At 32.3% G+C, this 14,834-nt stretch overlaps 1 protein-coding gene across 3 annotated transcripts in view; it reads right to left on the bottom strand.

Annotated features, from left to right (window-relative positions):
- LOC122524393 (chondroadherin-like protein) overlaps nt 1-14,834 on the bottom strand; it is a 132,681-nt gene that overhangs the window by 65,292 nt on the left and 52,555 nt on the right. The window lies entirely within an intron of this gene.

Genomic DNA, 14,834 nt, shown 5'->3' with positions numbered 1-14,834 from the left:
TAGGTGGATGGTTGTGTGTGTACCTGTTTCCCGATAATGTATTCTTCTCAAAATTGCTTAAATATAGCATTTGGTATTCTGTAGACTGCCTAAGTACTATCTACAATGCCTAGGAGAAGTCTGTTACAATTCTTCTGTTTCCTACGTTGCCTACAAACGCTTGACATTGTGGACAATGCCTAAGAAAACCTCAAAATGTCGACAGATCCCACTTTACCTATAACATATACATTGCTTGCCCGATCGATATTTCTCCGCTTCTCCCACCGCTGAAATTATGTGTTTCCCTCAAAACGTTTCACTTTTTGTTTAACTTGTAAATAGTTAATACTCTCCGAAAAGAAGTTTCATTTCAAAAATCTTATGGTTAAAAATTATAGGAAAGATTCAAAGAGATAGGTAATGCATCACCTGCAGTAATAAAACTCTAATGGTTAAACCGAATTTGTTCTTTTGTATCGAAGACACGTTGTCACGTACCAATCTGATACGTGTACAGGATGCAAAAGTCGAGAATACAAATTCCTTTTATACGTGCTAGAGTTAAACAATTCGAATTATATATAACCGATATGATTTTAGCGATTCGAATTAAATAACTGATATTATGATTCAAGCAAATCATGTACGTGATATTTGTTGATAACGATGATAACGAATATAAATTCATTTTAAAAACAAGACACTGTATACTATATAATGGATAGCAATTTTACTCGGAGGGACTCATAACGCGATACCAAAAAGAATCATGCATACACTAATACACGTAAAAAGTAGGAGAAGTTTAACTGACGACCGTCGCCTGTGAAGGAATAGTGGGGATACGAGAATTCCTAGAATTATATTCCCCTACACCCCCGTACACGGGTTCATAACGAGATTCGACTGTAATTCCAATATCTTCCTTCATCACCTATTCACCCTTCATTTATCAGCTATTCTCATATCTTTGCTCAGTTCTCAACCGCTTGATCGATCTCTCGCGCCCGCGTAAAATACACATCTAACAAACACTAGAATCTTTAATATCCTCGTTTAATTGTCCAACGCCTGATTTTACAAACATACACATACACACCTAAGTAACGCTAGAACCTACCATATCCTCGTTCAATTATCGATCACCTTATATTTTCAGAACATTTCATATCTCTCACACACTCGCATTTATATATATAGATTTTATCGTATTTTATATATAAACTAGAAATTTTTTTACGAAAGAGAGTTTGTTCGTTTCATTTCAGAAATAAAAACAATAAATAATAAATATCCTAATAAAATGTAACATATGATGCAAGGTGACCTATAATTGGTAGTATAAGCGAGCAAGGGAAGATTCTATAGGAAAAACTAAGTTGCAAATGTAAAATAAAATTTTTCCTTATAAGGCTTTGGTTAAAAAAACAAGTTTAAAGATTTGTTAAGTACGTATGCACCTGATTCAGTTTCAGCTTAACGGATTTCACTATTTCACTCTCGGATATTTCAAAGAGCACAAATTTTTGTGCTTTTTAATATATTATATTTACGAACACAATCAGTACGATATTTTTTACATAAGTTCTATTCTTACACTTATCAAACTAATTATAATCTTTAAATTTCTAGTTCTCTTAGGTGCACGCGTACTAAACATATTTGCAAACTTATATTTCTCGAAACAAAGCCTTATTTGAAAATAATTTAAATCTATATTATCAAAGTAGTTTGTAATGTTAAATCATCCTCTGTTATGTGCGGGACAACTTGTACACACTGCTAATCAATTAAATATATTTATTTGGAATAAAAGACCCAACTATATAAAAGTAGTAGCTTTTATAAACAGTATAATATATTTTATATATTGTTTAAAAAAAATAATAATTTTAATAAAATCGAAAATTAAAAATTGAATTGAAAATTAATATTAATAAATGTAAAATAATATTATTTGGACTTACTGTTAAAAATACTTGCTAGGAATTAAACAGAATGTGAAAACAATTTATAAAAAAGACATCAGAAGATTCTTAAATATTTCGCAAATTACCAGTTAAGCCAACACATATTCCTGCATACTATGAATAAGACAATAATATAATATAAAAATCAAAAATTACTTTGTGTTAAAGTAGTAACCAATGAAGAAAATGGACTAATACAAAGACTTTTATATCCTTCAAACAGAATATTTTGAAAAAAGGGAAGGAACAGGATACACACAACCAGAAGTATTTCCGTAATATACTATATCGATCGATTTCCTCACCCTTAAGAATAATGTACGAGGCAGTAACACTTATAGATAACAGACCATACAGATACTGCATCAAAACATCAACTGAGGATAAAAACATGAAAAATGATAAATTTAGATAGTTAAGCTCTTGAAATTTTACATAGAACGTCTAAAAAATTATATTTAAATTATGTACAATAATTATGAACGACTTATGGCATAAAAATACAAATTTACTATGTAATTACAAATTACTAATATTAAGTAAAAATTAATAAACCTACTTTTTTTGAACATATAATGAACAGAAATAATTAGGTATAATGTAAAATATTAAACTAATAGAATTCAATTAGTCTAAGAATACATACTGTGTTATATAAAATTTATACATAGTGTCCCACGGTATATGTTCCTGTTAGTGACAAGTAAAACGTTTTCTAAAACGTTTTCACTTTGTAAAGAATGTCAATATTAACATATTAATTTTATCTCAACTTTAAATATTAAATAAACTATATCACCGGTAAGCTTTTTTTTTTATAAATAGAACATATTATGTTTTTACCATTGAAATTATTTCCTTCAAGAGACTCTCTACAGTAACAAAAAGTTCAGTGAAATGTTCAGATAGTTTTGTTTTTCTTGAACATTTAATCATTAAAGCTAAATACCCACCGCATTACAAATTAACTACGCTCAGATAAGTGAACTTCTAAGAAAGATTTATTTTATTACTTACAGAAACCACAGCAAAGTTGAACTCACTTTGAAAACACTCAAACTTAAGATGTTTGAATGCTTGACCACCTACTTTTAAGTAAAGATGAACACGTTTCGAAAAACTGCACTTCACTAAATTTATAATAAAACCAATATTAGTTAGAAGTACCTTCGTAGTACCATCATTAGACACGAAGCTCATTGACATTTTCTTTTTTCCATTTGGCAACCGGCAGCATCAATGTAAACATTATTATTAAATTTTTTTTTTTTTTTTTTTTTTTATTCATTACAGAACATACAATCAATTCTCGACGAGAATTATAAGTACTTTAGGCTGGCGTGATGTAATAACATGAAATGTAAATAAATAAGATTTACAATGGTGAGTGTAGATATAATACATTAGACTCAAATAATATTACTATGTTTTAAATCATTCAAATCTTGTTTTAAGGTCAGAAGGGTAGAACCTTTTTAGTCTTCGTACTAGTTCATTTGTTTCCAGTAAATTTTTTGCTAAAGGGTTGGGATGTTTGGCTAAACGGGAGTTGTAGCGTTCACTGAAGCTAACAATTTCTTCTTTTATTGTAGATATTCTTAAATCTTGATGAATTCTTTCGTTTGTAACGTACCATGGGGCATTGCAGATGTTTCGTAGAGTTTTTGATTGGAACCTCTGTAAAATCTCTATATTGGAGTTACTCGCAGTTCCCCATAGTTGGATTCCGTAAGTCCATATGGGTTTTAGAATAGCTTTATAGATAGCGAGCTTTTTTTCCAAATCTAACTTAGACGATCTACCGAACAGCCAATAAATTTTTCTTACTCGTTCTTTGAGGTGTTTTACTTTGGTTTGTATATGTTGCTTCCATGTCAGCCTTTTGTCTAGGATAATACCTAAATATTTGATCGAGTCTCTAACAGGAATATTTACCCCATTAATGACCACAGGGGGAACACGTGCCTCTGCGCAATGTGAAGGTTATATGAGCTGATTTACTTTCGTTGATATTGATTCGCCATTTCTGACACCATTTTTCTAGTAAGTGCAGATGACGTTGGAGAATATCAGTCGCGTTTCGTGGATCACTCTCAGATGCTAGCAGAGCTGTATCGTCTGCAAATGTAGCAGTAGTTATCCCTTCCGAGGTAGGTAGATCTGCCGTGTAAATTGTGTACATGGGCCCAAGTACGCTGCCTTGTGGAACACCGGACAAGATTGGATAAGCTGAAGTGAATTGGTTTTGATATTTAACCATGAATTTTCTATCTGTAAGGTAGGATTTAAGGATCAGGAAAAAAGGATATGGAAATATTTTCTTAAGTTTATAAAGAAGTCCGGTGTGTCAGACTTTGTCGAAAGCTTGCCTTATGTCCAGGAATACTGCGGAGCAGTATTTTTTCTTTTCAAGATCTTGCGATAGTTGACGAGTTATTCTATGGACCTGTTCAATTGTTGAATGGTATTTCCGAAACCCGAACTGATGGTCGGGAAGAGTAGGGACATCCAAGACATTTAGTAGGCGATTAGTGAACATTTTTTCAAATAGCTTAGATAAAGAGGATAAGAGACTGATTGGTCGGTATGACGTAACGTCGTGAGGTGGTTTACCTGGCTTGTGAATGAGTGTAATCACTGCTACTTTCCATGAAGTAGGATAGTAGCCTAGGCGTAAAATGGCGTTGAATAGTAAGGTAATATACGCTATTCCTTTTTTTGGTAATTCTTTGATCATCTTTCCGTTGATTAAGTCGAGGCCAGGTGCTTTTTTCGGATTAACGTGTGATGCAATTGTTGCTTTGACTTCCATTGAGGTAAACGGTTCTATTTGTGGAGATAATTGGAAAGGTGAGTGCATAAATGTCCAGACGTCTTCATCTTCTGCAGGTACTGAAGGTGAAGATGGTTTGAATACATCTGCCAGGTAGGAGGCGAAGAGATTGGCTTTATCTATTGGTTTTCTTGCCCATTCACCCTGGGACTGACGGATAGGTGGAATGTCTTGAATTGGACGAGTAAACGCCTTGTTGCTTTCCAGAGTGAATAGTTAGAGTCTGCAGTAGGAGTTAAGTTCTGAAGGTAACTTTGAAGACCTTCATTTTTAAAGTTCTGCAGTATTTTTTTTAACACTTTGGTAGCTTTATTAAGTTTACGTTTGTCCTCAGGAGATCTACTATTGTGCCAATTTCTACGCAACTTACGTTTTTCTACAATTTTATTTAAAATATATGCAGGATAGTCATGACCAGAAATATACTCCAGAGAAGGTGTAGAGGCTCGAACTGCATTTATTATGTTGTGCGTTAAATGGTTTACTGCATGGTCCACATCATCAGTTGTTTTCAATGGTAAAGTGGTATCAACAGTATTATTGAATGTTTCGCGGAAGAAATCCCAATTTGTTAGTCTATTGTATAAGGAGATTGGTGGCTTTTTGTCGATAATAGTTGTATTTATTGTTGCTATGATTGGAGTGTGATCGGAAGAAAGGTCAAATGAAGAGCAGACCTGTATATATCGAGGAGATAGATTTTTAGCGATAAAAAAATCAAGCAAGTCAGGGATTTTATTTACATCAGTTGGCCAGTAGGTAGGCTCACCTGAACTAATGCAACATAATCTATTAGTTTCGATACTTTTTGAGAGTGCTTTACCTCTTGGTGTTATAATTCTACTACCCCAGATGTTATGTTTGGCATTAAAGTCACCTCCGGCTAAGAATCTAGAGCCTAGACTTTCGAAGAAATTATCAAAATCTTCTTTTTTGATAGTATGTCTAGGAGGACTGTACACTGCCGAGAAAGCTATTGGGCAATGCCAGTCATATATCATGACACTTGTTGCCTGAAGATGATCTTGTTTATATGGCGCAAGCTCGTAATGTCTTATGTTAGATTTAACTAGAATCGCAGTACCACCATGTGCCCTTCCACTTGGATGATTCGTGGAGTACATCTTATAACCGAAGATTTTAAAATAATTTTTAACCGTAAAGTGTGTCTCCGATATTAATATAATTTGTATGTCATATAATTTTAAAAATGCTTCCAGCTCCAATTTACGTTTCATTAGGCCATTAGCGTTCCAAAGAGCAATGCGTAATGTCTTCATTATTTATTAGTACACGACAGTTACTTACTATTACCGTTAATAATGAAATGAGATTGTTTGATTGTTCGATTTGTTTATTTATTAGTTCACTTTGTTTTTCGATGAGTTTTTCTAGTCTACTTATAGAATCTGTAAGACTTGAGCCGTTATTATTGTTTACGTTATTTGAATGCTGCGGATTTGAAGTATCTGATATTTGTATATTTTTATTTACGGCTTGTGCGTAAGACATAGATTGGTCGGCGTAACGTTGAATGTTTACCGGTGGGTTGGTTTCGAGATTAGATTGAATATTTACAGTTTTCCTTATTCTAGGTGTAGGAAACGTCTTTTTGTACATCTCTTGGTAGGAAGGGCACCCTTTGTAGTTCGCAGTATGGTTGGCACCGCAGAGGAAACAAGTTGGTGGAGTATCTATAGATTTCTTACAATCTGCCGTAGCATGCTGACCAGAACATTTAACACACTGAAAATTGCGATTGCAATACTTTTGAGTGTGACCATACTTTTGACATCTCTTGCATTGAGCAATTTCCTTTTTCTTACGTGGTGATTCAAATTTGACTATTGTGTTATTCAGTTTTTTTATATTGTAGACCATGTTGTTGTTAGGTTTTTGTTTAAGGTCAATAAAGAACATGGATAGTGGGTTGTGTGTAGCTCTGTGATAAATATTACTGATGTTTACAACTTCGTGACCCAGCTCCATTAGTTCGTCTTTCAGGTCGTTCAAATCAGCAGAGTGATGTACGTTACGTAACACAACTCTAAACGAACGTTCTTGTTTTAATTGAAATGTGTGAAAGCTAGCATTTAATGATTTTAAGGTTTAGTAATTTTCTGTAGGAGTCCGCATCTGCTGGTAATATACGAACCTGATTATTACTAATTTTATAGGTGTAATTATCTTTTTTAACTACATTATTTAGGCATTTAGTTAAAGATTGAATGTCAAGGACGTCATCTATGTAAATTGGAGGAGGTAGTGGTATTTTCTGCACTTGTTCGTTTTGCGGCATATCGCAATCTGTGACTATACTTGAAGTTAAGACCGAGAATCTGTTAACGGTTTCGGGTACTCCATTACTTCGAGGAACATTGTTGTTATCATCATCTATTCTTGCTCTTTTATTGCTACAAGAAGCATGCTCACGCCTATGAGTAGTAACCTTTTGCCATGATGGAAATGTGGTTGATGTTTGCATATCCCGGTCAAGGATATGCGAAAGGTTTATTGCCATGAGCTGGTGACCGATTTGTTAAAAATTTGAAAATTAAACAACCAGGTAACGAATTTATTCGTTATACATAAAATGTAAACAATAAAGTTATAAACACGCGGATCTACACTCTGAACGTCCGTACACTTCGAATGCTAAGACGCGACTATTATTATTAAATGGCATGAGGAATTTAGAAGCTTATTGCCGCAAATATCGAATCCCACTAATGTTTCCGTCCCTAGGCAAGATCCCTCCATTCAAGACCCTTGTGCCTAATTTTGTTAAGAATCCATTCTAATATTGTCTTTCCACTACCGTCTTGGTCTACCCAATGGTCTTTTCCTATTAGGTTAAATTAGTTTTTTTATATATAGTCCGATCCTTATCCATACGCGTAACGTGACCTACACATCTTAAGCAACACAATTTTATGACGATTTGTCAACGTAAACATACAAATACAATTCCAAAAAATTGACAAATAGACGTGTATCGTAAAGTTACTCTGTGTTGACTATCTTACAAATGAATATGAAGGAAAGATTGAACATTCGAAAGTAGCCGCAGTATTCTCGAATGAAATCTACAGTAGCAATCGTAAATCTTTACACCTCAATATCTCAAACTAGATAGTAGACTAGCTCGAATGCAGATGCAGTCCATATTTCATACCATAACAGGAACAACGAAGAAGATAGGTATGTTCTGTTTAAAACAATGACGTTTTGCATCGTAACTATTTTCAGTTATGTGAAAACAATATTTTGTTTATCAAGGGAAAAATATCATTTATTTTTCTACAATGCTATTCAACTTAACGTTTTGTTAACTTTAATTCTTCGTTGGTCCGAAAAAATAGTATATTTTTTATAAAAAGATATTGTATATTAACGAATGAAGTAACTATCTTAGTAATCAAGTAACCTTAGTGCGTAATTAATAATTAACGTAAAATAATAAATAATAGTAGACAAAAATTTATTTATGGTAAAATGAAAAATTTTTATTAAGAAAAATATTATATTTTTATTGCAAAATTACACCCGCTAGTTTTAAAAAATAGTTTATGGAAAATATTGTTGGATTTCAAAGAAGGGGTACCGAAACAAAGTATTTTACTATAAATTTGCGTAATGGTTTATTGCAAAAGTTTCTAATACAGAAAAAAAGCTCAAGGCTGAAGCATAGTGCTATTATTAAGGTTTAAGCTGATTTTGAAATTAAATGTTTAATTGAGGCTAGAATTTGGCACGTGACTTAAAAAGCAATATAGCGAAGATAAAATTTTTTAGATGTTTCAGAAAAAAACAAAAAAATGCCAGAGAAAACGTAAGAATTGTTTAGAAAATTTCGCAAAAATTAAAAATATCATTTTGAATCGTCTTCGGTGCCTCTCTTACACTATCACTATCTCAAAATTAAAAGTTTGCGATATCTGTACGTAGAGAAAGGATTTTAAGCATATATCTTCAATCATTAAACTTGTTGTAACAGACAAATCGATTTAAACGTTCTGGAATCTATGATTTTTCAATTCTTCAGAGTCTTTACAAACAACATAAGACTTAAATTTAATTTATAAAATATGTTTATTAAATACGTTCAAAATGCATATAATAAATTAGACAAGGAGACGTTTGATAACGTTTCTCTAATATTACAAGCGTATATAAAATCAATTCTGTCGACTAAATGAGGAGATTCTTTTAAAATTCTTCATATCAATAAAGTAAAACTTCTTCGTGAGGAAAGGTTACCAATGAATTTAGTATATTCTTAAGAAGCCATAGACAAGGGCAGGCTCCATTTTAATTAAAATTGCTTTGTATTTAAAATTTATTAAACGTATACAACCAATAAACCTTCTCTGCTGTAATTGAAATTGCAATTACTTGAAAATGTATACCATAAATTCTGACCAAAATAATTTTTAAATGTATACCACATTTTTTTTAATAAAGGAAGTATTTTAAATAGCACAAAAGGAAACAGATTATTTAGAACATATATTCAATATTTGAAACTAAAGTAAGATAAGCTTTAGAATGTCTTATGACATATATCTTATAAACCCAAAAGTTGTAAGGTAATAAATAAAAAATTCTTTAAAAATAATGATATCGTCCGAAAAACAAAAACTTTTATCATGTATCCTACATTTCTATTGAAATACCTATATACTACTACAGAATAACAAATGAAACAATTATTAGTGTGTTTTTATTTGTTCCTTTTTTATACTCTTATTAGTAAAATATTGAGAATCTCCCTACGTATGAATTTGTGAAAAATTCCTCCTTATAAATGTATAATAAGGTTCTTTTTAGGCTTCTCTACAGGGACTTCCTTATGCAATTACCATCGCAAAAAGTGTTCCGTCGCTATAACTTTTTATAGAGATAGAATTTTTCAGTTCTTTTTGAAGTTTTAGATGAATTACGACCTTTTCTACACGTATGTATGTGTGATATATGTGCAGATAAGTTCTCATGCTCGTAAACTTTCTTAAATTATCTATTTTAAATTAAACTTATTTAATTAATAGAATTTATATACCATTTATTATATACCATTAAGATTATATACATAATATTATATACCATATTTATTTTGATAATGACCTAAGACTATTTTTTATTTTCCCCGCGAAATGTTTTTAATGATAGTTGATTTCTAGTTGTAGATATTATTACGATCAAAAAAAAATATATTAAAATGAAGTTAGGCTACTTTCAAAATAAACGGCTCAACTATTCACTAGAAAATAATACACTAAGTACAAAATACAAAATACAAAATTTATATCGAAGTATGGTTGGCTTACTTTTCTTTCCTTCAAATTAGTACTTACCACTTAATAATGGATTAATAATAATTTTACAATCATTAGGAACACTAAATTTACATTACAGCAACACCAGAGGCTTCAGGTCTACAATTGCTTACATGTTACCAACCAGATACGTCCAACCAAACCAAATATTAGATATCAGGACGTTAAATTCCGCGGATGTAGGAAGCGATCATAGCCTGCTATTAGCAAGATTAAGAATGAAGTTTTAACCCCCAAAGAAATTTGCACGAGCAACTCAAAGAAGTGAAAATCAAACCAATCGAATCACTATGGAACTTATCAACCAAACAACTATACGAGAACAGGTTGAAAGAAAAAATCGAAAAAAAGCCCAATAAAAGAAGAAGTAACATAAACATAGCCTGGAAGAAACTAGAAGCAACATTTTTAGACGCTGCATATGAAGTCCTCTGGGAAAACGACTGTAAAAACCGGGCTAGAATGATCAAAACTCCTTGGTTCCGCCCAGAGATAAGGAAATATTAATGCAAAAAAAAACAGAACATAGGATACCCCTTAACTATAGGACACTAAGAACACCTGAGTCATACGAAACATATAGACGAATCCGGAATCAAACAGCGACATTAGTAAGGCACACAAAGCAAAATATTGCGGAGATTTTTTCGAAAAGAATGGAGAGTGACTTCTATGGACTACAAAAACAATTGGCGATTTATTAGAAATCAAAGAAAGGGAGGTCAATGAAATGATAGAAACAAACCAGATCACAAAGAAAATGGATTAAATATCTAACAGAGCTCTATAAATTCAGAAGAACCTGACGGAACCTACGCCCGAAATATAACCAAGCGACATACAAATTGAGTCCAGTGATGTAGAAACCAGCCTTCGAACGACCTAAAGAATAGGACGAGCCCAGGGCAAGATGGCATCCAAAACGAGCTAACTAAAATATGGTGGTCAACGTCTCACACACAAATAACATTCCTATCCAAAAATACTGCCAACACCAAAACACCTGACGAATGGCGAACTCGTCTACCAACTATCGTTATGTTTAAAAAAGGAGACAAAAAGCTGCCTACAAACTACAGGGGAATCAATCTTTTAAAACACTTCATTAAACTAACGACACAGATTATAACGAATAAATTAACAGCTTAACGAATCTGGAAGACGAAACAGCAGGGATTCAGATCAGGCAGATCGTGCACAGACCGCGGGTTTTCATTCATAAGACAGATAACAGACAAATCAATTGAATATAACAGACCAGCATATATGGTTTCATTGATTTGAAAAGGCATTCGACCGAGTGCCAGCTAAAGGATGTTTACACCTCCTCTATAAACCGGCAAATTCCGAAACAATCTTATCAAGACCATAGAGGACATATAGACACAATAAGATCAAGCAAAGATTAAATGGCGCCTTGACTGAACCGATTGATGCAGGTCGTGGTATCCGGACAAGGGGATTCCCTAAGTCCCCTGCTTTTTAACCTCATTATGGACGATAATAATAAGAAAACGTAAGACTGCTAAAGGATATAAAATGGGCAGTGAAGAAATACCATTCCATGCTATGCTGATGACGCTGTATTATTGGCCGAAAATGAGGATGATCTACAACGTCTACTACACCCGATTTAACTGCATAGCCAATCATTCAACATGAAATATCGGCCCAGAAAAACTAAATGCATGACAACATCAAAGACGCCGTTAAGATGCAAACTGGAAATTGAAGGGAAGGTTATTCAGCATAAATGAGATTTAAGTACCTAGGAATAGCAATCTCAGGCTATGGTGATGTTGAAGCAGAGGTAAGAGAACAGACACTGAAGGCATCCAGATAGAGGGTTGTTTGAATGACCCATATGGCGAACCAAAAAAAATTGACATAGAGACCAAGCAGAAATCTACAAGGCATGGTAAGACCTCATTATGTCACATACCGCAGAAACTCGACCAGACCACGGCGAAACGAAACAGTTACTAGAGACAACCGAAATGAGAATTCTTCGCAGAATAGCTGGGAAAACAACACTACTGGATCGAGCGCGAAGTATAGATCTAAGAACATGCAAAGTGGAAAACATCAACGAATGGATACTAAAGAAAAAAAAAGAAGAACGAACATCTTAACAGACTGGACAACGGAAGACTTGTCAGAATTGCACGGGCTAAGTCACCTGTAGGCCGCAGAAGCACGGGACGCCCACGAAACGATGGTGCGACTACTGGATCGAGAGAGAAGTGAAGATATAAGAAGAACATGCAAAGTGGAAAACATCAACGAATGGATACTAAAAAGAAAAAAAGAATGGAACGAACATATTAACAGAATGGACAACGGAAGAATTGTCAGAATTGCACGGATAAGTCACCTGTAGGCCGCAGAAGCACGGGACGCCCACGAAAACGATGGTGCGACAATTTAACAGTGCAATAGGCAGAAAAAACGTCGTTACGAAACAGGCAATTTGCCTAAACTAAAGAAAGAAGAAGAAGAAGAACTTAATATGCAATGGGAAACACTTTTGAACTTTTGTACTATGATTATTCTCTTTCGTACAATTATAAATTTGTACTGTAACACCAACCTTACTTTACAATCAGCTTACACTTTTGTAATGAAAGACACTTTCAGACAATGTAATAAAAAGACTCATACCGCTTTTAGTTTGTCCTTCAGAGAGCACATTTAGGTAATCTTATTTTTTGTATTGAGTGTCTAAATTCAGAAGGGTGAATGTCTTCAAATATTTTTTGATTAGTCAAATTGACCGGTCGTAGTAAATGGGACAAGCTACAAATATTTTCCCTCAAAAAAATAAGGGAGAAAAAGTAAGTAATGAAACATTTATTGTATACATACTTTTAAAAATTCCGTAAAAATAAATAGCCATGTGATGAGATTTTATGTGGAAAATTATACCCAAAAGTTTGAAAATTGTTAATTTGGTCAGCAGTAATAGGTTTGGCGGTAATGTGGATCTCCCACGGTATCTCTACGAGTAAACAATGTAAACTATGAACAACACTATACAGATTATTTCTTTTTTTTTCATCTGTTATATAACGAAATATCCAAGATTTTTAAAAAAATTTATGATGAAAAACAAAGCATTATAGTGCTCAATAGTTTGTAAATATAAATATTTTCGACTAGTAAGTAAAATTAATTAATTCTTTGTTGAAAATGATTTTTAAAATATTTTTAGAATAATTTAAAGAAATTTTTTCGGAGACTCAATCTCTGGTAAACATTCATAAGGAAATACACTATTGCTCAGAAATTTCTAGTTATGATATTTTAGAGATGTAAAATATTGTAGATCCCTGAAAATCCGATTATTTTCTGATTTTATATTATAATGCAAAAACTATAAAAAAAATATAGAAAATGGCTTACTTTAATCAAACATTTTATTTAGTAAACGATTTAATAAGAGAAAGAAAAGCAATAATAAACTTAAATTCTCTTAAACTATATTTATTCATGTAATGTCCTAATCGGTTGTTTAAGTGACTATTAAAGAGCATAGTAATATAAGCATGGTATTTGCAATGATCAAAGAATTTCTTGAATCAATTGCTTCATAGATATGATGCACGATGAAAGAATGCTTTAACGTTTTATAAAAGGAAGTTATAAATGTTTATAAAAGGAAATTAATTTAAAGACCTGAAAATATGTACAGACAATTTTTTTTTAAGTTCAGTAACTCCAATAATCAAAACAAGTGTAAGATATCTCATATTAACATTATAAATAAAAAAAAAAGCTCATTTTACCCTAATATCGATTAATTGAACATCTGAAACCTTTATCTATCTTAATAGTACTGCATTCAGTGAAACATCCACAAGTTTAAAAATATTTTATTGCGGTTATTCAATCTAAAATGCACAAATAAAATAATTTATAAGTAACCGATCATTACTTTTAATGAGGTAAATATAATTACTTGCTCATTTACCCGATTGTTACACGAATTTCAATGTCTTCACAGAATACAATTCTGAAGCATTGATATGTATATTAATGCAAAACTGATTCCTTCTCTTCCTGTATGTTTTGATATTCCCTTGACAGGTTCAGCCACGTCAGCTTGACCTGAAACCAGTTTGCGTTTCCGTATCAACGTCATATCTGCTATGTATACATCTACATTAACGCACGCGTTTGATATACCAAAATAAAATCAAAACATGTACCTTCGAATTATGCATACGTCAAAAATAAAATTTGAAACAAACTTTTACAATGATTTGAAAAAAATTTTAAACTACAATTTATTTATTAACAATTCTCTTAATCTCGTATTCTTGAAGCATTAATTATACGAATAGTTCGTTAATAATTAGACGATATTCTGTAAAATCATAACCTTTTCGAAAATATATATATATTTAATTATGTTTTATATTAAAATTATTCTACGTGAAAAAAAAGTTAAGATCACTTTCTTGTATATTCATTGTTTTTTCTATTTATGCTAGCTCATTAAATCGCTATCGATAAAAAAGAAATAGGACACAAAATTAATTAAGAAAATTTAATCTTTTTCTTTCCACTTTAAAATATACGTCTCCCGAAGAGATTAACACAAAAGATTTCTTTCAGAATCTTCTCGTGATATAAATCATAATAGATATTCTTTGTGAAATATCACTTGATATTATAGAATTCTCAGGAGAAGAAACAAATTCTCTTTCTTTT

Source organism: Polistes fuscatus, unplaced genomic scaffold (assembly GCF_010416935.1).
Source record: "Polistes fuscatus isolate 324 unplaced genomic scaffold, CU_Pfus_HIC Scaffold7, whole genome shotgun sequence".
NCBI classification, from domain to species: Eukaryota; Metazoa; Arthropoda; class Insecta; order Hymenoptera; family Vespidae; genus Polistes; species Polistes fuscatus.
The sequence above is the reverse complement of the archived record's forward strand: the minus strand, read 5'-3'. Positions and strand labels throughout refer to the sequence as shown.